This window comes from Schistocerca serialis, chromosome 10 (assembly GCF_023864345.2).
Source record: "Schistocerca serialis cubense isolate TAMUIC-IGC-003099 chromosome 10, iqSchSeri2.2, whole genome shotgun sequence".
Lineage (NCBI taxonomy): Eukaryota > Metazoa > Arthropoda > Insecta > Orthoptera > Acrididae > Schistocerca > Schistocerca serialis.
The window spans coordinates 245,476,455-245,502,357 of NC_064647.1; the positions used below are offsets into that span (position 1 = coordinate 245,476,455).

At 45.9% G+C, this 25,903-nt stretch overlaps 1 protein-coding gene and 1 pseudogene across 1 annotated transcript in view; both read right to left on the reverse strand.

Annotated features, from left to right (window-relative positions):
- The window catches only part of LOC126424726 (transmembrane protein 151B-like), a 460,556-nt gene that overhangs the window by 268,513 nt on the left and 166,140 nt on the right, over nt 1–25,903 (reverse strand). The gene's annotated exons all lie outside the window — the stretch shown is intronic.
- Nucleotides 9,326–9,443, reverse strand: LOC126425616 (5S ribosomal RNA; annotated as a pseudogene).

The following is a 25,903-nucleotide window of genomic DNA, read 5'->3' on the forward strand; positions in this document are numbered from 1 at the left end:
GGCCCTGACTAACATTAACCTATACCTTTCATAAATCGCTTACCTCACAAAAACCTTCGTTACTCGAACTACTGCAATACATCGAGCGCCACTACTGCCAGCTAAATAAAAGATTCTAACTACTGAAGACACTAACTACTGATAGGCATAGTTAGCAAACGAAAGATTTTGATAGAGAACAAGCAATGTATTTACGTTAATAGTGTTCAAAAGTCATTATATATAAGTTCATGACATCCAGTCTTACAAATTTACTGTCTCTGATGGACACACGTCCAGATCATCCGCTCTCAAAACTCCGCCATCTCTCTCCCCACATCCACCACTGCTGGCGGATCACCTCCAACTGCGCAACGCTACGCGCTGTTAACATCCAACTGGCCAACACTACAATGGCGAATATTACAACAATGCCAACCAACCACAGACTGCACACAGCACAGCCAGTGATTTTCGTACAGAGCGCTACGTGGCGTTACCAATATAAAAACCTAAACACCCTACTTACAAAAGCACCCCGAAAATTTGACGGTCGTCTTCTCAGAAATCAGCTGCAATTTGCATGAAAATGCTATGAGGCGACGCTGCCATCTGGATGCACTTTTAGTAACTTTCCTTATGACTTGACCACACTTTTATTTTTCATAAACCTTACGAGTTTTCAAAATGACGTAAAGACGAAACGCGTAAGGTTGATGAAAATAAAAGTGTGGTCAAGACGTAAATAAAGTTATTGAAACTACTTTTCAGAAATGGTAGAACTGGCCGCGTTCTGTTTGTAAATAACTCCCGTCGCGCACTTTGAACGTGCGTCTGGCAGGACGAATAAATCGCAGCAAGAAACTGTGCTATCAAAGAGAGTAGTGAGCTCGCGCGTAGGACGCTTCATGTGTTTCCACACATTCTTTTGTGGCTCGCCTGTAACCCATTCGCTCACTCGTGGATGCCACTACATCCCGAAAGATCTTCAAGCGCGGGCGGCAGGCGTATCTGTGGAGCGGGCGGTTTCAAATCGTGGGGGTGGGCGAGAGGCTCTGTCGGTGTGTGTCGCCCCGACGCAGCCTCCGTCCAAACACAAACGCACACTGGCACTTCCTACACCCGTCCACACGGACACGCACTCACACTGACGCACAGTGGCGGAGTCGGCGGCGGCGGCGGCGGCGGCGGCGGCCGGCGTGGGATATCGATTGCGCAGGGTCGAGACCCGCGTGTGGCGCTCACACACACACACACACACACACACACACACACACATCTACGCGTACGCTCTGATCCACTGGCGGGCAGCACACAGGCTGAGGTTCGCCCGCCTGTCCAGTGGACGCCGCCTACACTCACCCCAAAGCGGACGCCGGCGCCGTCAAAGGCAGCGACAGGGGGCGCCGAGTGGGTGGGTGGGGGAAGGGGGGGGGAGGGAGGCGTCGCCCCGGCTTGGCGGCGCCACTCTGCCCCGTCCGGGTCAGCGCCCCGCTCTCATCCAGTCGTCTCCAGCCGTAGATGAGTACACGAGATGTGCTGGCTCGGCTCTGCATCCAGTTGTGCACAGACCACTCACCCAGACGTCACCCGGGCAAAACGTGAGGCCAGTCGAGTGGCGCTAGTCCATTACTCAGCTGTTTACTCCGTATCACAGCACTTCATTCTTATACGAGGGGGTACCCCTCCACCCACCCGGCGAAAAAAAAAATTGCTGCACGCCCCGTTGCAGACTGCGGCTGAAGGTCGCTCGCAGACTAGCTACTTTATTTTTAAAATTAAATTTATTTCCACTGTACGGATACTTCTTCCAAGTTTCACAGGAGAGCTTCTGTGAAGTTTGGAAAGTGGGAGACGAGCTACTGGCGGAAGTAAAGCTGTGAGGAAGGGGCGTGAGCCGTGCTTGGGTAGCTCATTTGGTAGAGCACTTGCCCGCTAAAAGCAAAGGTCCCCAGTTCGAGTCTCGGTCCCGTACACAGTTTTAATCTGACAGGAAGTTTCATATCAACGCACACTCAACTGCAGAGTGAAAATCTCTTCTGGAAACAACCCCCAGGCTGTGGCTAAGCCATGTCAGCGCAATATCCTTTCTTCCAGGAGTGCTAGTTCTGCAGGGTTCGCAGGAGAGCTTCTGTAAAGTTTGGAAGGTAGGAGACGAGATACTGCTGGAAGTAAAGCTGTGAGGTCGGGGCGTGAGTCGTGCTTGGGTAACTCAGTTGGTAGAGCACTTGCCCGCGAAAGGCAAAGGTCCCGAGTTCGAGTCTCGGTCTGGCACACAGTTTTAATCTGCCAGGAAGATTCTTATCAGCGTACACTCCGCTGCAGTGTGAAATCTCATTCTGATGCTTCTTACAGTTACAAGCGGAATAAATAAATGAATAAAAAGTAAAACTTGAAACCACATCTCGTGGTCTGGAGCTTGAACGCAGGCAGTATTGCCATAAAATCTGTCGGATAAACTGTCGGATATAGGCAGTCACTTAGTTTACGCATTCGTCGCCTTCCATTCTCTCCGCTGAGCGTTTATTATGGGGTAAAAAATCTCCACATCCAGACATAATAGTACAGAGCTTTCAAATGCTTCTCAACTTTTTCGAATTTGATCAGTTAGTTTACCGAAACATGTTAAACACATATTGCACCAACCCAACTATAAAAAATAAACGATAGTTAACTGACGGAAACCGATTGGTTTTGAGTTGCATGTCCTATAGAAAATTCGACTTGACCTGCCTTAGTCATTTGTTACCTGCTTTGCTCTTCAGCGTTGTTAGTCCCTAATATGGTCGTAGTGATTCTCTCTCATTCCCGCCTATCATATACTACGAACAGTAAGAATAAACTTATCCGAATGTAAGCAGTCAGCCGTGAGATGCAGCGCTATCCAATTGTGGACGCCCTAAGTACACAGACACCCATGCACTACCGTTCTCTTTGCTGTGTTTTTACATCCGATAGCTCCTGCCAGACGTTGAAACGAACATATCAACAAAACTTGCAGATTTCAGGGCATTAAATGGTTCAAATGGCTCTGAGCACTATGGGACTTAACATCTATGGTCATCAGTCCCCTAGAACTTAGAACTACTTAAACCTAACTAACCTAAGGACAGCACACAACACCCAGCCATCACGAGGCAGAGAAAATCCCTGACCCCGCCGGGAATCGAACCCGGGAACCCGGGCGTGGGAAGCGAGAACGCTACCGCACGACCACGAGATGCGGGCTGGGCATTAAATAAAGACGTAACTGGTAACAGGTGTAGAAGGCTCATTACAACTGCTAATGAAATAAATGATTGGAGCACAGTTCCTGTAGTGAATACAACTGAGGTACCGTTAGGTATCGTGTCCTGACACTAGGCACAAAAGCGCCTCTATCGCATAGCGGATGTGTACGGATTAGCTGCATTATAACCGCAATATATTTCTCACTCTGGGATAGTAAACAAGCTTAACAAACAGATTTGGATTCCTTTTGTCAGTATTTCTGTAAACATTTTTAACCACAACCATATTTTGCAGTGCTTTAACAGTTACTTCCTTTCACTTAAATGAGATGGTTTGGTGAAGGGAAGAGAATGAAATCGATTAGTACAATGTAACATATATTTTAGTATCTTCAGTTCTGAGAGTCTAACGAAACTTCTCTTTGAACATAGTTCTGCAACAGTAATATAGTTTGAAATTAGCAAGATGATTTAAAACAAATGTTCTACATATCCTTCATCATCCAGCCAGGGAAATTTAGCAGTTGCCGATTTATGTAGTTAAATACCCTAAACTTCATACTTCTCTTATAAATGATCCGTACAAAACAGGATTCATATGCCTGTATCGACGTCTCAATAATGTCGCTGAAATGATCAGTTGGATCACTGAAGCCAGCTGACGAGTCACATAAGTTGCCAATTACTTAACATTTATTAGGAGTAAATACTTCCCTCTTCTCTTGAAACTCACTGCCAGAAGTAAGTATCTCCTTACAAATAAAAAGAATCCACACTTTCTTATGCATTTATGTGCTAAGTAGCCAGTAACATATGCTACTGAACACTGTTCAGAAGAAAGATCTTTGCTGAGACGGAGACAGGAATTTTTCACCCTCGACGATGTTGTCTTCTCCATCGAGAAAGGAACAAAGAGTGTCAGGGATTTCCATGTCTCCAGAGCCGTTTAACTGCTGAGGATCATAATCTTCTTGTTCCAACTCACAGTTGTTCAGTAACAATACTTTGAAAGTGTTGGTCTCGCAGTTTGGAGCATCATCTTTCATTAGTGTAGTACTGTCCATACCCGGTAGCTGAGTGGTCGCCGGCAGGGTAACTCAGCGTGTTCGGTGAGAGGGTTAGCTGCCCTCTGTAATAAAAAAACTGAGTTAATGGATCAACGACGAACTGAAACGGGTGTCTTGCGACGTCCACCCCGAGCAGATACAAAGAACGAAGACGAACAAAATGAGATTTAAAAAGAAAAGAAAATAAATGTGGTCAGCGCGACGGAATGTCAATCCTAAGGGCTCGAGTTGGATTCCCGGCTGGGTCGAAGATTTTCTCCGCTCAGCGACTGGGTGTTGTGTTCTCCTAATCATCATCTCCTCCCCACAGACGCGCAAGTCGCTGCAGTGGCGTCAAATCGAAAGACTTGCACCCGGTGAACGGTCTACCCGACGGGAGGCTCTAGTCACACTTTCTTTTTTACGTCAGTCCCTAGGTTTACACACTACTTAATCTAACTTACGCTAAGGAAAACACACACACACACACACACACACACACACACACACACACACACCCATGCCCGAGGGAGGACTCGAAGCTGCTACAGGGGGAGCTGTGCGAACCGTGGCAAGGCGTCCTAGACCGCACGGCTATCCCGTGCGGCAATAAATCGGAAATTGGGAGACTAGCAAAAAATGAATCAATATTACCGCCGCGACAGGTATTGCCACAATCAAACCTGCTGTTGTCTCATGTCATACTTCGCGACGAGGTCATCAGATTAGACGAACATATGATGAAACCTTACTGCAAATAAGACACTAGAAGATGCACGTAAAAGAAACTTTAGTTACCAGTTAATCAAAGCACAAAGAGTTTCTGAGAACGCTTTTGGTGTCATGTGTTTCGCATTCAGAGTTGTTTCTTTTTTTTCACATATAAATATGAAACTTCAATCTGAACACAAAGTCATTTCAGTTTGCTGCTGCTTGCACAACTGTCTTAGGAGGAATACCAGTCCCCACAGCCTTAAAAAACAGGTCTGTCACAAATTAATGAACTGCCCAACGACAACATGATACCCTTGGCAGGAGTTGGCGGTTACACCGAAGCTGAGGGCTTCACTGTGAGAAGCGGATTCACTGATTACTTCAATGGAACGAATTTAATCGACGTTCACAGCACTGATCACAAGAACAAGATCCAACTCGTCGTAACTATGGTTAACAATTTATTACAAATGTAGTTATACGTGTGTTACATTGGACATAATAAAAGACATTTCTACTTACTTGTTTTATTCATTTTTCTTCCAATTTCTGCCCTATTTCAGTCCTTTTTCATTTGATTTATCGACTCAGCGTCGGCCATATTCCACAAAATTTGCTTTTCGGAAACCAGTTCGGTAAGTTCCTTATCCTCTGAGGCAGAGAATCGGCCAGCTGACATGTCTGGTGATTGTTTCTATAACAACTGTGTGTGTTAAAAATTGTCTGTTCTTGCCTGTGCGCGCGAAACAAGCAGTGCAGCTGTCGTCTCGCTGGTGCCGCGTTCGACTACCCCCGCTCCTCCGGCCAAGTGAATCGCTGCGGCGTGCGGGACAGACTCCTCCCGAAGCACGCAAGCATTTCTCGCAGGCGGAGCCCGCTGCCCCAGTGCGTTGTCTGCACCCTAGTCTCGTACGTCTGCATTGTGCGAGTGGGCAGCGGGGTCTCGCACGCGTTCTGGGCAGTACGCTGCGGGAAATTCCCACAGGTAGGAAAACGCAGCCCTAGGGATCCTCGCGTTTGCACAAGGTTGCCACATATTTCATCGAATGGAGCCCCATCTAGCTGCTGGTGCCAAAAGTGTGGGTGTGAAGCTGTCGCCGCCTGGATTCTGTTCCCTGGCGAGATTTTCCTGCCACAGCAAGCGCTCACTCACTCAGTTGTGTACGTGATCTGGGCTCTTCACAAGGTGGACCTCCGAACACTGAATTCCCTAACGATTTCCAAGATAGAATGTCCCATCCGTACAGCTGCAACTGTCATTCCGCGTTCGAAGCCTGTCAGTTTCTGCCCTACGCTCATTATGACGTCGATCTTCATTAATCCCGAAGTCTTCCTGAACGCGAAGGGTCACTAATGTCAAAACGATCCTCTTTATAACGAGAAAACCATTTACTTGCCGTGTTGTGCCCAATGGCATTATTACTATAAACGGCGCAAATGTTTCTCGCTGTCTCCACTGCTCTCACCCCTATAATGAACTCCCAACATATCACTCCAAATGATATGTCATGCTATTAACTTTCTGCTTGTCGTATGCTGTCGTTTATATTTTACAAATTTGTTTGTTAAACTGTTTTCTTAGTCTTGATTTAGTCTGTTGCGTGCTATTTTGTGTACTGGGAAGCAGGTGATATATTTATTATCCTATTTTCCCTGGTCAGAAGATTAAAATAGTTGACTATGGTCTCTCGCCTAGTGGACAATTGCCGCAAATAACATTTAATATAACAGATTTAGTACTGTACGCATTCAGTTAATTCCAGTTCAGAAATCTTGGCTTTCGTGTGGCTCTGCAGTAAGCCTGTATAATAATCAAATCTGGTCATTTAAGTGTTTTTAAAGTTTCGTTTTGAATTTGTATTTTTAAGTGCCTGCTAAGTTGCATATATACTAGGTAAAGAAGCCTCACCTGGGGTTATATTTAATGTTTTATTCCGTTCGTCTTAGCGCGGGATTACAGATTCTCATGTGTTTGCGCGTAAGCACATACTGCTTCTCAGGTTTCGGTTTGGATTTGCGATTGGTTATAAGTCAGCTGGTCAGGGTGACCCTATGATGGATTGTCTAATGGGTTATAGTTCGTTACATGCTGTCGTTAACCTTGTTCTTTCAATATACCGATGTGTGGTTCGCATACCAGGTAGCCGCCTCACGATTACATTAGTCCTAGCCCGGAGTATTGATTGCGCATCGCGTGACCGACTTTCTCTGTGCGTTTCCTTTCCTCTTTGGCCTTTCGTTGGCGGCCGAACTGAATTTGGCTTCTACGCGGCCGAGTTTCTGCCGCGCTAGAGGTTCCTCGGTCCGTTATTCCGTCGCGGAACTTAGGACAAAGCCGCGCCATATCGTGTCCCGGGATACAAGTCCAGTTACTTACCGCATCTTTCCCGGATATTTTGGCGTCAGCCAATAGAGTCGAAGCACCCCAGGAGTCCCCTAGTCCTAATGTATCGAGAGATCAATTAATAACTTGGGCATTAGTTTGTATACCTTTATTGGGGACAACATTTACCTCGTTCTTCCTGTATATCAAACTGCCCCTTAATGCAGCTGTGTTGACGATCTTATTACACTGTTCATTAATGGCAATGCAATATTCATGTACTACTGTGTGTTTGCAAACCGGAAAATGTTCCGCCTTGCTGATTATGCTGTCGTAATTTTAGACGTTACCATCTTCTGTAATGGGGTTTGGGTCGTGAAGGTCTGTTTTTTATGATAACATTCTGTTCCAAGTTCTTACGAAAAATTGAATTAATACTATAATTATGGTTAATTAAGTGAGTTTGTTTTCGTTGGGAGTCATGTGCCTTCGATGTTAACTCACTGTTTATTAACTTTCAACACGCAAAATCTCTGTTCATATTTATTAATACCATGAAATTGTTTGGCAACCATTTTGCTAAAGATGTTTAATAACCGGCTAAATTGTTAAGTTTAATGGTTAACAAAGCTTTTCAATAAAAAGGTGAATGAAGGTTTGTAAACCGCTAGTCCAGTCCTTCCCGAAATTCGCGGTAATCACCGTTCAGTACACATGCTGAGGTGCTGCTCCAGTACAGTTGGGGAGCCTTTGCAAGGCTGTTAGCTATCTAACGGCTTCCAGGGGCAATAAAAATTTGTCTATCAGTATTTCATATAAATGATATTTGAATTTAAAAAAGTTGAAATGCTGTCATAATCTACTCACTAAGATCTGTAAACTTATGTTAAAGGCTCAACATAGTGAGACAGGTATTACAGTGGCAGGGCAATTCACTGTGGACGAATACCGAGAATATGTTCATTCAGTGTTTGAGGATTTCAAACCTTACTGAAACTGCTTCTCGCTGATAGCCCCTACAAAACGAAGAATGGAAAAACGTTTGTCGCTCAATGTTTATCGGTTACTGCATTTTCTCTGCTCATGCCGTAAAACTGTAACATTAGGCATGACGCTTTCTTTCTCACTTACTAGCTTACTCTAGTTGCAACACATTTCACCTACTGTATCAACACACAACACTGAACGTATCTGCGGAATTGTACCATTGAATGACACATAATTCTGCAGCTTAAAACGGAGCTGAAATTACCCAGAATAATGTGCCCAGTGTTTCATAATAAGAACACTTAGCGACTTGCAAGAAACTTTAAAAAATTATTTCATCAGCCAGGTAAACGTGTAATGGTAGTGACACACCAAAACCACAATAGTAATCCGTTGTAGTTGCTACATATTTTATTACAATCAAAAGTATTATAAAATCACAATCACAATAATACAGGAGACTGCCTTATAAGGCTAGTTCACTTAGACAAATAACAAATAAATTTCTTTAACCGGAACAAGACCCATAAAACTCGATTTTGAATATGACAAGGTAAATATACGCAGGTAAAGCTTTACGTAAATAGTACATATGTCCATACAATTCCCATCAGAACTCTCATTACTCCCAATCTGCTGAGGAACACATTAAGGATAAGAACACGAATGTTTTAAGGTTTGGCTAGCGAACTTTCCTAAACAAAACTATATACAAATGACTAAAACAATTAAGGAGGTGCTTTAATTTTGACCAAACCAATCTTCGAATTTACTTACTCAGTTGATCAATCAACAATATTCTTAGAATGATGACAACTAGAACAGGACATATGACAATAAAAAAAAGAACTCCGTCTTCAGGCCACGAGTGGCCTACCGGGACCATCCGACTGCCGTGTCATCCTCGGTTGAGGATGCGGATAGGAGGGACGTGGGGTCAGCACACCGCTCTCCCGGTAGTATGATGGTATTCTTGACCGAAGCCGCTACTATTCGGTCGAGTAGCTCCTCAATTGGCCGCACGAGGCTGAGTGCACCCCAAAAAATGGCAACAGCGCATGGCGGCCTGGATGGTCACCCATCCAAGTGCCGGCCACGCCCGACAGCGCTTAACTTCGGTGATCTCGCGGGAACCGGTGTATCCACTGCGGCAAGGCCGTTGCTTCCCAATGCAACGACACTAATTTATGCCACTAGTGCGCCTGTGAGGAGAGAGGCCAGAGACAGACTCGCAAGCAACGCACCGCCAACGCCCTCTCGACCGCAAGTATTTAGGTCGCCGCCACAGGTCGGAGGGACCAGTCTCAGTCTCAATCACTAAGTCAGTCTCTCAGTCACTGACTGACTCGACTCACTACTCCAAGTTGGCGTTCGTCATTCATCGCGGAGTGGGCTTAGGCTTCGACAGTACGTAGGTCCAAACTATAGCCATATCACCGATATTGTCTGCAACAGGACTATTATTGCGGAAGACCTTGTACTACAACACACGGACTTACTTAAAGATAAGTAGCTTCCTGTTGATGTAAGTAAAGAACCCTGTTAAACCATGTGTGCAGTTGTTTTGTGGCCGGTAACCTCTTTCTAAAACACAACATCCTCTCCCTTGCTTCCCACGGTACAAGACTCAACAACGGCGACGAGGAGACAGCATTACTCGTTTAATCTAATGTGATAGTACATTACATCGAGGAAAGTTGCCTCTAGAGAGGAAAGTTGGAAGAAAACTGCCTGTGAGTTGCTGCCTCCTTATCTGGCCGCCGTTCGTTATCGCTGCGCAGTACTCAGTAAGGAGATTACAGCGGCTCGTGATGGAGCTGGATCCTTTATTCAGAACGAGCCGACGGCCTCGGCAGCGTTAGAAGACTACCGCGGAAGGCGCGGGAAAGAATGTAAATGCGGTCCAGCGGGCGACCTGCAGATTCCCGCGCGACTGCGGGGGCAGAGAAATGGCCGGCGTTTTACAGGGGGTGGGGTGGGGTGGGGTGCGGTGGCGTGGGAGAGAAATATCGGCGGCGCTAAGGGCCCGTCTGGCGGGGCGCCAGCGCCGGCCGCTATCAGTCTTCCAGGCGCCTCCAGGAGCCCTGGAGCGGGAGGTGGCAGTGGGTGGGTGGGTGTGTGGGGTGTCGGGAGATCGCGCCCCGCTGATGCGGCAGCCCCGGCTGACGGCGGCCATCTGAGGCTGCGAGCGGAGCTGATGACGGCGGAGGCTGCCGGGGGCAGCAGGGGGCGTGCGAGGGGGGGGGGGGGGGGGCAGCGCGGTAGCCTCTGAGGTGTGAAAACACCTGTCTCTTTGATGTCACTCATTTGTGGAATTACGCAAACACACACTGGTGGGAAAAAAACTCAGAACACCGAGCACGATCTGGGCGACATTAACGAAAGTTCGTAGGCGCGTTTCTACACATGGAAAATGACGTCCATTCGAATTTCGCGCCAGTCGCATATGAGTGCAGTTAGTAGCGCCACTATAAGGACTCAAATCAGGTTTGCTTTAAATACACGCTGTAAGCGGAGCTGAGTGTTGGATACATTTGAGATTGGACGTGGTGAGTTAGCCAAGAATGTCTTTAACACGACAAAGACGCAACTATCAACACCTCGCTGCGTTTGAACGAGGTCGTGTAAAAGGGTTGGGGTGGGTTGTTTGGGGGAAGAGACCAGACGGCGAGGTCATCGGTCTCATCGGATTAGGGAAGGATGGGGAAGGAAGTCGGCCATGCCCTTTCCAAGGAACCATCCCGGCATTTGCCTGGAGAGATTTAGGGAAATCACAGAAAATCTAAATCAGGATGGCCGGACGTGGGATTGAACCGTCGTCCTCCCGAATGCGAGTCCAGTGTGCTAACCACTGCGCCACCTCGCTCGTGTAAAAGGGCTTCAAGAAGTTGGATGTTCGTTCTACATCTACATCCATACTCCGCAAGCCACCTGACGGTGTAATTGCCAAGTGAGGAAAACAGACATGTCGGAGCTCCCCCAGGCTGACTACGAGCGATACGGAGTCGGCGCCTCAGTGAACTGACAGAAAACTTCCTCTGAACACAAAAACACGGGTTTTTAAAGAATTGTGGCGGCGCACCATTTCTTCCTTTCTAAGTCGACCCACCGATCCACCGGCACTTAACAAGCGTCGACCTGCACCCCCAGGGCGCCTCTGTTCAACCACATTTAGCTTCCCCCGCTACTCCTTCCCTGTAGCTAGGAATCCCTCTGGATTTTACGTCAACAGACTCCAAGTTTGGTATCAACAGCGTTCAGCTGAAAGCTAAACGTCACTACCACTTCTATTATGGCCAGCAACGTGTTTTATGTCCTTTGGCCCCGTCCTACGTTCTTCTGTCAGTGGGGTCTGCTGTAGTAGGACTCTAAGCTGAGTAAACCCACAGATGTTGTAGTTCTCAGGAGCAGCTATCAGCCTTGCTGCCTTCGCTAAGACGTGCCTTTTCATAGTGTCTAGACGGTGTGGGGTTACCAGTTAATTCTCTGAAGTGGAACTTCTGCCCTGGGACAGCTGCCCACAGCGTCTATAATTTACAGGGCTGTAGTGTTACTATTTATCTACGGTAACCTAAACGCTATCACTTTTGCCTGCTCTCTGCATTGTGCCTCTGCTTTTCCTACCTTGCAGTGCCCCTGATGGCTCCAAATAGCCTTAAGCGTAACACCAATAAAAGTCCTCGTGTCATCAATATATGACAGAACGTACAGTCGCATGAATATGGGGCTCCAGATGGCGAAGTGGCGCTAACGAGATGGAAGACCATCGTGTTTGGTGCTTGGCTCTGGCAAATCGTACCACATCTGCAGCAGAAATCTGAGCAGTTGGCACCACAGTGACGTAACGAACTGTTACAAGTCGGTTACTTCAATGACGGCTCCGAGACAGACGCTCTGTAGCGTGCATTCCACTGACCCCAAACCACCGACATTTCCGACTTCTCTGGTCTAAAGCAATAATCCATTGGAGGGTAGGACGAAGGTCTGTTGTGTTTTCCAGTGAAAGCTGTTTCTGTCTCGGTGACAGTGATGCCTGTGTATAGGTCACAACGAAGCCAGTTGAGGGCCTCTAACCATCCTGTCTGTGTACTAGACACACTGGACTGACACCTGGAGTTACGGTCTGAGGTGCGATTCCGTTTACCAGCACATGCACTCTCTTGGCTACACCACGCACCCTCTCTGCAAATTTGTACGTCTGCTGATTTGGTCTGTTGGGAGTGTTGTCCAACAGGTTAACGCTCGTCCACGTACTTCCGTTGTAACCCAACACGCTCTACAAAGAGTCGACATATTGCCTTGGCCTGCTTGATCAGGAGATACATCCCCAATCGAGCACATATGGAACGTCATCGGATGACAACTTCAGAATCAACCACAAACAGCATTAACCGTCCCTGTAATCACTGACTAGTTGCAACAGGCATGGACCTCCAGCCCACAAACGTACATGCGGCACCACTGCAGCACAATGCATGAACGTTTCCATGCTTGCATTCAACATTCTGGAGGTTACACCGGTTTAAATGTAGCAGAATTTCACATTTGTAATGGCTCATCTCTCACGTACATTAACCTGTGATCTTGCAATGTCAATCACTTACATATGTATTCCCGAAATTTCGTTACTCTACTTTAATTAATTTTTGGGGTTGCGATTATTTTCCGTCAGTCTACATTGCGCTCTTGTATGACAACTTTTCTGGGTACCGGAGAGCCCAGTGTGTATGAATCAAGTTTGCCTCTACAAGCACCGATCACATGAGACTCTGTCTGTTCATGAGACGTGGAAGGCTGTAGGTATCGTGGTGGACAGAATAATGGTGAGCCAGACGACTGATCCATTCTGCAACAGGTGCGCAACAAGTCTCGAAGCTCTGTGAAGGCACCTGCCAATGCGTTGCAGTGTGCATTGTGTTGCACATCGAACACCATCTCAGAGGGCTTTAATGAAGGCAACGGCGTCGGTGATGAGAGAAACAAGTCTTCACGTGTATACACCTTCGTAGTGTACACATCCCCCTTTAACCAGCCCCATAAACAGGAGTCTAATAGGATTAGATGTAATGGTATGGCAGACCAGTTAACGAATCCATCACGGCTACTCCATCGTTGAGGAAATGTGTTAATCAGATACTGGGATACTTGTCTGGTACAGTGAATCGGTGATCCGTCGTGTTGCAGGTACAATTGTTATCGTAACTGTAATATCACATCTTTCAAAAGTGCAGATAGGTGTTCTATCAGGAAATATGCGTATGCTACGGCTGTCATGCGATTTGCCAGTAACATAGGCCCTATTACTAGGTGATCAATCATACCACACGAGACGTTTACTGAGAACCTAACTTCGAATCTTGTTTCGCTTGTGTCGTGTGGGTTCCCCGTCGCCCACATACGAGAATTGTGGGTGTGCATGGTACCACTGGATGTATATATGCCGGTCGGAGTGGCCGAGCGGTTCTAGGCGCTACAGTCTGGAACCGTGCGACCGCTACGGTCGCAGTTTCGAATCCTGCCTCGGGCATGGATGTGTGTGATGTCCTTAGGTTAGTTAGGTTTAAGTAGTTCTACGTTCTAGGGGACCGATGACCTCAGAAGTTAAGTCCCATAGTGCTCAGAGCCATTTGAACCATTTGTAAATAAAGTGCGTTCCATGATATCTCTATATACAGCCAACCACTCATAGAATTGTTGTCTGCTTAATGAGACACTTGGGTGCAGATGTTGCTTGGGCTGCACATGGAATTGATACAAGCCCTCAGAAAGTAACACATGCCAGACTCGCGTTTGTGGAATATCGGGCTGATGAATAATGTGCTGAGTACTGGTGGTGAGACCCCATTGTACCACTGCCATAATGTCGTCCTTTCCTCAACTGACTGCGTAGTCTCACGTTCTCATGCTACTTGTGCATTGGGCAGTGATTCACATAATTCTTGAAAGTCCCTGGGAAATACCCTGGCACAGGGTGTTCGTCAGTCAGGGAAATGTCTCTAGTATTCCACCATAGCGGCATGCGCACTGCCATCACAACACCCATCCAGAAACAAGATGTCTGCCTATTTTGCAGAGGTCAACGTATGCGGCATGTCGGTATTCACGGAGGACACAAATGGACTTGCTCAGGCACGATAGGGCACGCGGCCTCTCGACTGCCCACTGATCGAACCCACGACTGCACGCTGGATGCACTTCCAGCTGTTGGCTTGCCAACCTCGTATGGCTTGGGTCAGTCACCCGCCCCACCATTATTCTGTCCACCACAGCATTTGGTTGGTTCAAATGGCTCTGAGCGCTATGGGACTCAACTGCTGAGGTCATCAGTCCCCTACAACTTAGAACTAGTTAAACCTAACTAACCTAAGGACATCACAAACATCCATGACCGAGGCAGGATTCGAACCTGCGACCGTAGCGGTCTTGCGGTTCCAGACTGCAGCGCCTGTAACCGCACGGCCACTTCGGCCGGCACCACAGCGTTTCAGCAAGTAGTTTTCACACTTGTCGTCAAAGCCATTCGTGGATGTGTGTACTCTTCAAACCGCTCGAGTTCCCAAACGATCGAAAATCAGACACATGTTCATAGGACTTTTTCGTTATACACTCCTGGAAATGGAAAAAAGAACACATTGACACCGGTGTGTCAGACCCACCATACTTGCTCCGGACACTGCGAGAGGGCTGTACAAGCAATGATCACACGCACGGCACAGCGGACACACCAGGAACCGCGGTGTTGGCCGTCGAATGGCGCTAGCTGCGCAGCATTTGTGCACCGCCGCCGTCAGTGTCAGCCAGTTTGCCGTGGCATACGGAGCTCCGTCGCAGTCTTTAACACTGGTAGCATGCCGCGACAGCGTGGACGTGAACCGTATGTGCAGTTGACGGACTTTGAGCGAGGGCGTATAGTGGGCATGCGGGAGGCCGGGTGGACGTACCGCCGAATTGCTCAACACGTGGGGCGTGACGTCTCCACAGTACATCGATGTTGTCGCCAGTGGTCGGCGGAAGGTGCACGTGCCCGTCGACCTGGGACCGGACCGCAGCGACGCACGGATGCACGCCAAGACCGTAGGATCCTACGCAGTGCCGTAGGGGACCGCACCGCCACTTCCCAGCAAATTAGGGACACTGTTGCTCCTGGGGTATCGGCGAGGACCATTCGCAACCGTCTCCATGAAGCTGGGCTACGGTCCCGCACACCATTAGGCCGTCTTCCGCTCACGCCCCAACATCGTGGAGCCCGCCTCCAGTGGTGTCGCGACAGGCGTGAATGGAGGGACGAATGGAGACGTGTCGTCTTCAGCGATGAGAGTCGCTTCTGCCTTGGTGCCAATGATGGTCGTATGCGTGTTTGGCGCCGTGCAGGTGAGCGCCACAATCAGGACTGCATACGACCGAGGCACACAGGGCCAACACCCGGCATCATGGTGTGGGGAGCGATCTCCTACACTGGCTGTACACCACTGGTGATCGTCGAGGGGACACTGAATAGTGCACGGTACATCCAAACCGTCATCGAACCCATCGTTCTACCATTCCTAGACCGGCAAGGGAACTTGCTGTTCCAACAGGACAATGCACGTCCGCATGTATCCCGTGCCACCCAACGTGCTCTAGAAGGTGTAAGTCAACTACCCTGGCCAGCAAGATCTCCGGATCTGTCCCTCATTGAGCATGTTTGGGACTGGATGAAGCGTCGTCTCACGCGGTCTGCACGTCCAGCACGAACGCTGGTCCAACTGAGGCGCCAGGTGGAAATGGCATGGCAAGCCGTTCCACAGGACTACATCCAGCATCTCTACGATCGTCTCCATGGGAGAATAGCAGCCTGCATTGCTGCGAAAGGTGGATATACACTGTACTAGTGCCGACATTGTGCATGCTCTGTTGTCTGTGTCTATGTGCCTGTGGTTCTGTCAGTGTGATCATGTGATGTATCTGACCCCAGGAATGTGTCAATAAAGTTTCCCCTTCCTGGGACAATGTATTCACGGTGTTCTTATTTCAATTTCCAGGAGTGTATTTTCACATTTAGAATCACCTCACAAATTATGTGCCATTCCTCCTCAATCATCCTGTATATGCCGGCCGCGGTGGTCTCGCGGTTCTAGGCGCGTAGTCCGGAACCGTGCAACTGCTACGGTCGCAGGTTCGAATCCTGCCTCGGGCATGGATGTGTGTGATGTCCTTAGGTTAGTTAGGTTTAAGTAGTTCTAAGTTCTAGGGGACTAATGACCACAGCAGTTGAGTCCCATAGTGCTCAGAGCCATTTGAACCACCCTGTATATAGGGTGTAGCCTTGTAGGCAAGTGAAATGTGGACAGCTCGCAGTACAGAGAAGAAGAAAATAGAAGTTTATGAAATGTGTTGTTCCAGCAGAATGGTAGGGATTAGATGTACAAATCAGATAAGTGACAAAAAGATACTGAATCAAATCAGGGACAAAAGAAATGTACGGCACAATTTCTTAAAATGTGGAATCGATTGATGATAGACTTCTTGAGGCACCAAGGAATGATTACTTTAGTATTTTAGGAAAGTATGATGATTAGAAACTAGTAAACCGAGGCTTTGTTACACTAAGCAGGTTCAAGTGAACGTACGTTACAGAAGCTGTGCAGAGATGAAGACGTTTGCACACGATAGAGTAGCATGGAGAAGTACAGCAAACCACTTTCTGGGCTAAATAAAACACCGACAACATAGTGATGTACATTACGTTCTCTGTTCTCTATATTTCGTACACTTCGGTTTTTGCCGTGTCACAAGTTGTGGTGCTTCCTTGGTACGTCGACGGCTGCTGATGCAGCTCTGGCTTGATCTCGTATCGCGTGTGGCTGCTATTTTATGATTCAATGTTTACAGCTTGTTCTACTGGTGATTTTACGTGGGCCAATATTTGTATACTTTTCTTTCTTCCTGTTGATCATATAACTTCACAATATATTGACAAACATGATTGTCATCAGTCTCCTTCGCTACTCGTAACAGCGTGCGTAGTACGTGCTTTGAGGAGTTGTGTATGGACTGAGTGTTACTACTTCAACTATAAACTCTTTGGTGTGTTTACACTCTGTTGTCTTTGCAACTCATAGTGAACGCGAGCAGCAGTTGTGTGCACATGGAATTACTTGTAAGCAATGAGCGGTTCTTGACGCACTGTTTGATTTGTTCTGCGTTTTTAGCTCACGTGGACTGTCCACATGCTTCCTACATATCGTCTGTTTTTTAAATTTTTTTTATTGTAGGTGTAGCCCAGTTATTTCCGAACGGCTTAAGAGTTTATTTCTGATATTCACCTATTGCAAATAATTTCTAATCCATGTAGTCAAGGAACCGTTTCTATGTTCTGGCTCTACAGTCACTTCACTAGTATACATTTTGTATGTTTTATAAAATTTGTCCTATTTCAGTGCGTTGCTTTGTTACAGGTTTCGATGATTGTCGCGAAATCTGTAGGACGGAGAATAAAACATCTTTTCTAACGGAACTGACGTTCTACTCTGCCAATGAGAAGTAACGAGAGAGCTACCAACATTTCAAGAGAGGTGAGTCGTGAGCTTCTTTCTAACAGTGTAAAAACGTGTACTTTTTTGTCACAGGATAGGTTACTCTCTAATCTATCAGTATAGGATGACTTAACGTAAGCCCATGTGAACTGAGGGTGGGCTGAAGGTAATTTATAGCGGCTTCGCGATTAACGGTGATGTAGGAACGAGGATACATATATGGAGGCGTGTTTACAGAGGAATCGGTAAATAAAACAGACGCTGTGGTGGTCGTCCCCTTCGTAGCACGTAACGAGCGTAGTTTAGTCTAGGACGGGATGAAGTTAGCGTACAGTCAGGAATATAACCACACACGCAAACAGAAGGTGCGGTACAGACGCCTGAAATGTTTCATACTAGGATGTTGCACTAATGTAACATCATAACCACTTACCCATTCATGTCTGTCTGGAAAAAGATTTGTAATTTTTTTTTTTTTTTTTTTTACAACAAATGACGGGTCGCATGTAAGAAATCTGCTGGCACGAATTTCCACTTTGAAACTGGTCAAATGAAGCGCCTGTCTAATTTTTAGAGGGTCTAATGAACATCGCAGGCGAGAACGGCAGATTGTTTCAATTTTCAGCTGTAGACGTCGTTCATGTGTTTCGTGTAAAATATGTGGTTTGCTTCTTGTGGGTTGTGGCTTAGCCCACCTTGCCTACTAGAAGTATAGGTCCAGTGGAGACGACGTCTGTAATGAACATGACTGTACTATATAGATGCAGTAGAAGTGACGAGTATGTTGAAGACTGGGATATTGTCGTTCTGCTTTAACGAGTGACATCACCGTTCACATCTCTTGTTTTATTTTGAATAAGTTTATGCTGACAGACTGGTGTGTAATGTACCCCTCCGCCTAGGTTAGATTGTAAGGTGTTAGTATTAATCGTCCAAACCAACGAATGTTTCCTAACAATCTCTTTTTTTAAATATATTTTGTGTATTCTAGAGCTTGAATAACGTCCTTGACGATAGCCGCTGTCTTCCACTTATGCCCTGATATTTTCAGGTTTATAATATGTTTGAAGGCGCTAGTAACAACAAACACTAACTACTGCCGTCGCACGTTGAGCTAGTTTGCAGACTTTTGTTTGCCAATTTTTTTCGTATTGTCTCTGACGTCATCCGCTGGTCACTTCAGGCGGCTCGAATTTCCGCTGTGATAATGACGTCTGCGGTCTGTGCATGCATATTGCATTCTTTACTAATATCCATTTACATTTGTTAGTGAACAGCGTGTGGCGGAGGGTATGCTTACTGATCTAGAGAAAAGTGACTGTACGTGTCCTAATATGCGATCTAATTCTCGTAATTTTTTCCTGACCCCTGCGAGGGGTATACGATGCTTGTGCAGTCTTCTTCTGATGCAGGTTCCCTTTTTTTATCCAGCAGGATTTCGTGAGGAGTACGTCGTTTTCCTTCCATTTAAGTTCGCCGAATATCTGTTACATTTTTGTGTGGTCTACACAGATATGTTAAGATTACAGCCATGCGTCGGTGATTTCGTTCCATGTGTGCTGGCACGTACACTTGAGACTCCAAAATACAGTAACAGTGCTCTACAAATGGTCGCCTAGAGCCTCGTGTGCTATATTCTACATAGACGCACTGCACGTTCCAGAACCCTGCCTACAAATCTAAATAATCTATTCGCCTTCTCTATCAATGGCTTCGACACTCCGTCCCATTTAATAGACTATCGTTTCTTAGTACTACTCATGAATTCACGATGTGACGTGTTGAAAATGTTGACTACCTGTCTTGTAACTGTATACTGTCTGGTTGTTTACATGTGCTATAGACTTTACCTTGCACTTACCCCAATTTAGAGATAGCTAGATAGTTGCCAATGGGTCAACCGTTTGTTCCGATTCCACTCGTCAGCTTCGACCAGTGACGTACTGTAACTGTGTTGTGTTTTGTGCCGTAACGGAGCAGCGGCGTATTTGCGATGTATAGTAGTTCTAGAAGTGCGATGACGCACTCTGTGATGGGATGTTTGTTTCTAAATTGTTTACGAGTGATTTTAGTGTGGAACAGGATTTTAGTGCTGTCTGTTTTCGGTGTTTTTGTTCCGTTGTCTGCCAGTTATTTTAATGTCCGTAGTTATAGTGGCTATGGATTTGTTCCAGGTTTTGAAATTGTTACGTCGCCCTGTTGTCATAGTTTCAATTTTTTTTAAATCTTACAAGGGAATTTACTAGTCGTTCGATCGTTGCTGTCATGGGCGGCCGTATGGCTCCACAATTAAATTTTTGGTGTTATATTGTATGGCCTCGTGGCAGAAAGTGCGAAGTGTAAACAGTGCGCAGAATTTATGAAATTGAGCAAAGTCTAATTCATGAAACTGAGCAAAGTCTGTGCTTCTAAAACTAGGGATGAGTGTATGTGGCTGTGGTTTCAGTAGGAAATTTCGGTTTATATATGTATATATATATATATATATATATATATAATATGTGAGAGAGTGTGTGTGTGTGTGAGTGTGAGAGTGAGAGGGGGGGGGAGATATTCCTGTCTAGATTTATTTCTTTGCTAACTTTTGGTGGCAAGTATTTTTGGCCTTTATTGTAAGAATGAAGTTGTTTATGTTCGCAATTTTCTCCGAGATGTGCGTACCGAAATTCTTTTGAAGTACTTTTTCTTTATTTTGTGGTTTGTGTTGGCAGTTGAAGTTCATATTTGGCAGTTTACGGTGGTGCGTATCGTGGAGTGTGTTGTAGTGTTTTGGTCTCGTTAGGTTTTGTTAATAGCTAGTTCTACTAGCTGTGGGTTGTTGGTATCGTCGATATCGATTGAGCTACATAGGTCAAGCTAAATTTCCGACACCAGGTTTTCTAGTTCTGTGTAGGATCCTGGTATCGCTGTCTTCATGTGAGCTACGGTCAATTGAGATATTCGATTCCAATCGTGTGTTTCTTGTAACTCTTTGTTCGGTTTATTGTCGAGGCTTCATGTGTGCTTTTTTCGGTTTTGTGTAACTTTTTTTGTAATGATTTCTTACTGTCGTATTTGTAGTTTGTCCTCTCCCGAAAGCTCCTAATTCCCGCGGTTGGCCCGTTGCTTGCAATTTACCGGTGGATTGAAATATTTCACGTGTCAATTACGGTTGTTTGCGGGCATTATGATCTTTCTTGTAGTCGCCATGTTGATGACGTCATGGAGCAAATCACGCGGGTGCAATCGGACGGTGCGGCAATCCCCGTACCATTCACTACACCAAGTGAGAATGTCGTCAGTTTTCTGCATCTCCTCGGTCTTATCCAGCGACGACAGTCTTCTGCAGACAAGGGCATCGTGAGCGAAGTCTCGCGGTGGACCTGTTGGGCGCGTTGCTTACCAAGACTAATAACATCAGAGGAGCTGTAGCGGCCCCTGGGGCACACTCGACGTCTCTTTCGCTTCCGTAGGAGGGTAGCCGTCCAATATAGCCTAGCGGGTTCCATTAATCAAATATTCACTGATCCAGTACACTCGGTATTACGACAGTGTGCCACGTCGTCTTCAACTAACCAAGAATGTTCGATGAGCTAGGGCGACGGAATTCAGCTGTCCATCTGTGTTAGTTTTAAGACAATAGATTCCAAGGGCTCGCACGTTTTCACCACACATATCGCAACTAATCATGATCCAAATGCTTTCTTGAAAAATGAAGATATGATCAAGGTTTGTTGCGCCCTCCAGTGTTTCCCTCCGATAATCTCTTCCTCGACCTAGCGCTCTTCCTTCGCTCTTGTTCTGGCTGACGATACTTCCGGATTCACTTTGGTGTGCTCCTTTCCTTTCTTGCACTCTCACTGCTGGTGTTTTTGGTTTGTTTCCGTACTTTACTATTTTTTTCCACTATGACTAAATACGAAGAGTGGTAATTTCAAAACTATTAAGTGCAAGTTTTTTGCAAAAACACTGCTCTAGAGCTGTCGCTTTATCGGTACTCTGCTTCGTGTCCCTAGACTTGTTCCAGGTGTCGAATCGTGGAGCGTATGTTTCAGACATTCGTCACTCGATGGCGCGTGGTCTTCCTGTCAGGCAGGGCGTCAAACTTAAAAGCTTCAAAGTCTTCTCCATTTAGCCGGGGATGGTTTTAACAGAGAACATAAGAGTTCTTGGTGCGTGGGCAGAGTTTTTTGAGCAGCGACAGAGATTTTACAATTATGGCGAAGCAAGTGAAGTTACACCTTTGCTTCGCAAGATTTACTCATTGCCGTTGATACAGCTAAAGCTAGGAATCGATTCTGTGTAATTATAGTCCATACAACTGACTTTAAATGTGCTGCCGATACACTGTTGTCAAAGCAGGCGTGTAAGGTCTCCCAATGCCGGGTGATAGGCGTGTCTGACTCTCACTCGCCTCAAACAGATATGCAAAAAAAATTCTTAGTCTGAAACAGAATAATGGAAAAATGTCATTGCATTCAAAAGACGAAAGACTATGTCTGATGTATGCCATACTGTATATAATTTGCAAAACAGAAAGACTTGTTGACGTTAACGCCTTTTCTTCCTCAAAAATAAAGTAATTTTTACAGTAAATTATGCATATGACCTCAAGAATGGTGTTGTGTAACAAAAAGGACCATTGCCGAGATTTTTTCTTGAATTTAATTTCATATTTTCTCGTAAAATGTTTGAGAGGCGAGAAATGGTATTTATTGACTACAGTTGTACTAGTTAAAAAAACTAATTACTGCTCTATTTCTGTAGTTGCATTATCACAGCTAAAACGTGGTGCATCTTTATTACTGGCGCTTGAAACGAATACTTTCATATTAACTTTTACAATCAGTGAATTCCTTCGTATGGCACTTTCGTCGTTCTTAATTATTTATTTATTTTCTGACGTCTCTCATTATTTTACTTTGTTTTTGAGTGAGCAGTATAATTGTCTGGTGTCACAATACCTTCTCATTTCTGTGGATATTAATAAGTTATGTACAAAAATAAATACTTGTTTTATTTCCCTAACAAATGTGAGGCCACGCACTTGGAAAGTTTCCACTCTTGTTACGTTTGTTTCCTGATACAATTAACTCTCTTCCTGTCACATATTATGCAGCGAGCTACTGCCTTCAGATACTTCCTCTTTATCCTTTCCCCTTTCGGCGCCGGCTGAAGTGGCCGTGCGGTTAAAGGCGCTGCAGTCTGGAACCGCAAGACCGCTACGGTCGCAGGTTCGAATCCTGCCTCGGGCATGGATGTTTGTGATGTCCTTAGGTTAGTTAGGTTTAACTAGCTCTAAGTTCTAGGGGACTAATGACCTCAGCAGTTGAGTCCCATAGTGCTCAGAGCCATTTGAACCCCTTTCGGCATGTAGTTTCGTAACTGTCCAGGATCCACACTCGTCCAACAACGTTGATAGCTGCCATTACTGTACACCTTTTAAGTAGTCTATCTCTTCCCCAATTCTTAATTGCTTTTCGTTCAAGACAGTTGGATATCTATAGTTTTGTATTGAATTCATTATTTGATGTGTAAGCTGTTACTCCCATGATACGGAAATTTGCTAACTTACTCTATTGTTTTCTTATTAATCACTGTTTTAGCTCTACCTAGTTCTCGTTCTCTAAACGCCATCACTTTCGGTTTCGACGTCGAGGAATTCTGATCATAATCAACCGGTTGTTGTTTTGAGAAAGAGGTCTAGCCTGTTCTGTAGATCGTGTATTCTTTCAGTTAAAATCACTTCTTCGTCTGCAAGAAACATAGTCTCTAGAGTTGCTTTATCTACACATGTCAAAGTTTTACATCACCCCGGTTCCCAGAACTCCTGAAGATAGACGCTGACTGTGGATAGTGCAACACACACACACACACACACACACACACACACACACACACACACACAGAGTCCCTTTGACTGTTCAGAGATGGCACTAAACCCGCCCAAAGATGTAAAATACAATGCATGAGCAGCCCCTATTAGACGGAGGGGGCCCGACAGCCGATCAGTTCCAGTCATTCCACCACGTAGCAGGTACACGGCTCGTGTTGCTGTAGTTCAACCATGCCTAGACGGTCAATACCACGGTTCGATTGCGTCCGTGTTGTTACTTTGTGCCCAGGCGTCTCGGAGTGAACCAAAGCGATGTTGTTCGGAGATGAAGGTGATACAGGGAGACAGGAACTGTCGATGACATGCATCGCTCCGGCCGCCCAAGGGCTATTACTGCAGTGGATGACCGCTACCTACAGATTACGGCTTGGAGAAATCCTCACAGTAACGCATCCATTTGTATAATGCTTTTCGTGCAGCCACAGGACGTCGTGTTAACACTCAAACTGTGCGCAATAGGCTGCATGATGAGCAATTTCACTCATGATGTTCATGGCGAGATCCATCTTTGCACCGACGACACCATGCAGCGCGGTACAGATGGGCCCAACAACATACAGAATGGACCCCTCAGGATTGGCGTCACGTTCTCTTCACCGATGAGTGTCGCATATGCCTTCCACCAGACAATCGTAGGAGACGTATTTGGAGGCAACCCAGTCAGGCTGAACGCCTTAAACACACTGTCCAGCGAGTGCAGCAAGGTGGTTTCCTTCTGTTTTGGGGTGCCATTATGTGGGGCCGACGTACGCCGCTGGTGGTCATAGAAGGAGCCGTAACGGCTGTACAATACGTGAATGCCATCCTACGACCGATTGTGCAAACGTATCGGTAGCATATTGGCGAAGCATTAGACTTTATGGACGACAATTCGCGCCTCCATCGTGCACATGTTGTGAATGACTTCCTTCAGGATAAAGACATCGCTCAACCAGTAACCAGAGTGTTCTCCAGACATGGCATATGGTCAGCGTATAAATTAAATACATTACTTCATAGAATGCTCTCTTGTCTGAGTCACGACTACACTACAGCTACCGTTTGTGTATTATAAATTTTAATATATTTTCTCTCCTGCGTACTTCGTGTTACTCTTAGTAATTGAAACGGAAGTCCCTCGCCCCCAGTTACACGTGAAATAATTCTGCCCGTGGAAGCTTGAAGCTGAAAGCTATGAAACAGCTGAGTAATCCGTAACACAACCGACTGTTCGATTAGAAACATTCTTTCCGCAAAATGGCTCTGAGCACTATGGGACTTAACATCTATGGTCATCAGTCCCCTAGAACTTAGAACTACTTAAACCTAACTAACCTAAGGACAGCACACAACACCCAGCCATCACGAGGCAGAGAAAATCCCTGACCCCGCCGGGAATCGAACCCGGGAACCCGGGCGTGGGAAGCGAGAACGCTACCGCACGACCACGAGATGCGGGCGTTTTTTCCGCATTTACACTCTGTTTAATAATGTGAAAAGTCGTGGGGGAGAATACATTCCATCGTGTCGTCTGTTAGCGGATTTTTACGCTCTGCATTTGTTTTTGGGTCTCGGTAAGAATGGCTGTTTGAAAGTCTGTGTGCGAGCTGTTATTCAGTGGATATACTGAGAGGCCCCACATGTCGAGGAAAAAAAGAAACACTAAACTTCTCGGGAAACAAAGGAAACACTGCAGTTCTTAAAATTATGCTAAAATTCCGGTTTTCTTCTCATTTTTCTTTAAAATGGATTTACAGAGAAGAATTGTAATGCGCGGTAGACAATCGTCATACGTTCTCTTGATGTTAAAATTTGTTTAGCAAACATGTGGGCTTTTTCAATATGGACAAAAATCAACCAAATTATGCCTTCTTTCCATTCTATTTGGAATTATACTCCACACACAGTTAATTTTTGAAACTTATTGGCCAATTGTGTGTCGATGTAGAAGCTCTGCGTGATTTCATCTTTTGGTGATAAAAGCTGAAATTGCCTTAGGCCATGCATTTTCTTGTCATTTACAGGCATATATCGATTGTTCTCTCTGTTTAAAACAGTGCTGACAACATGAAATTTTAAGAAAGGCCATGTCTTCTGCACAACTGGGAGTTTCTTATTGATACTATGCTAAACTAAACTCAGTCCGAACAGGCCTCGGAAGGCTCAACGGCACCGACCGGCCGCCGTGTCATCCTCAGACCACAGGCGTCGCTGGATGCCGATATGGAGAAGCACGTGGACAGCACACCGCTCTC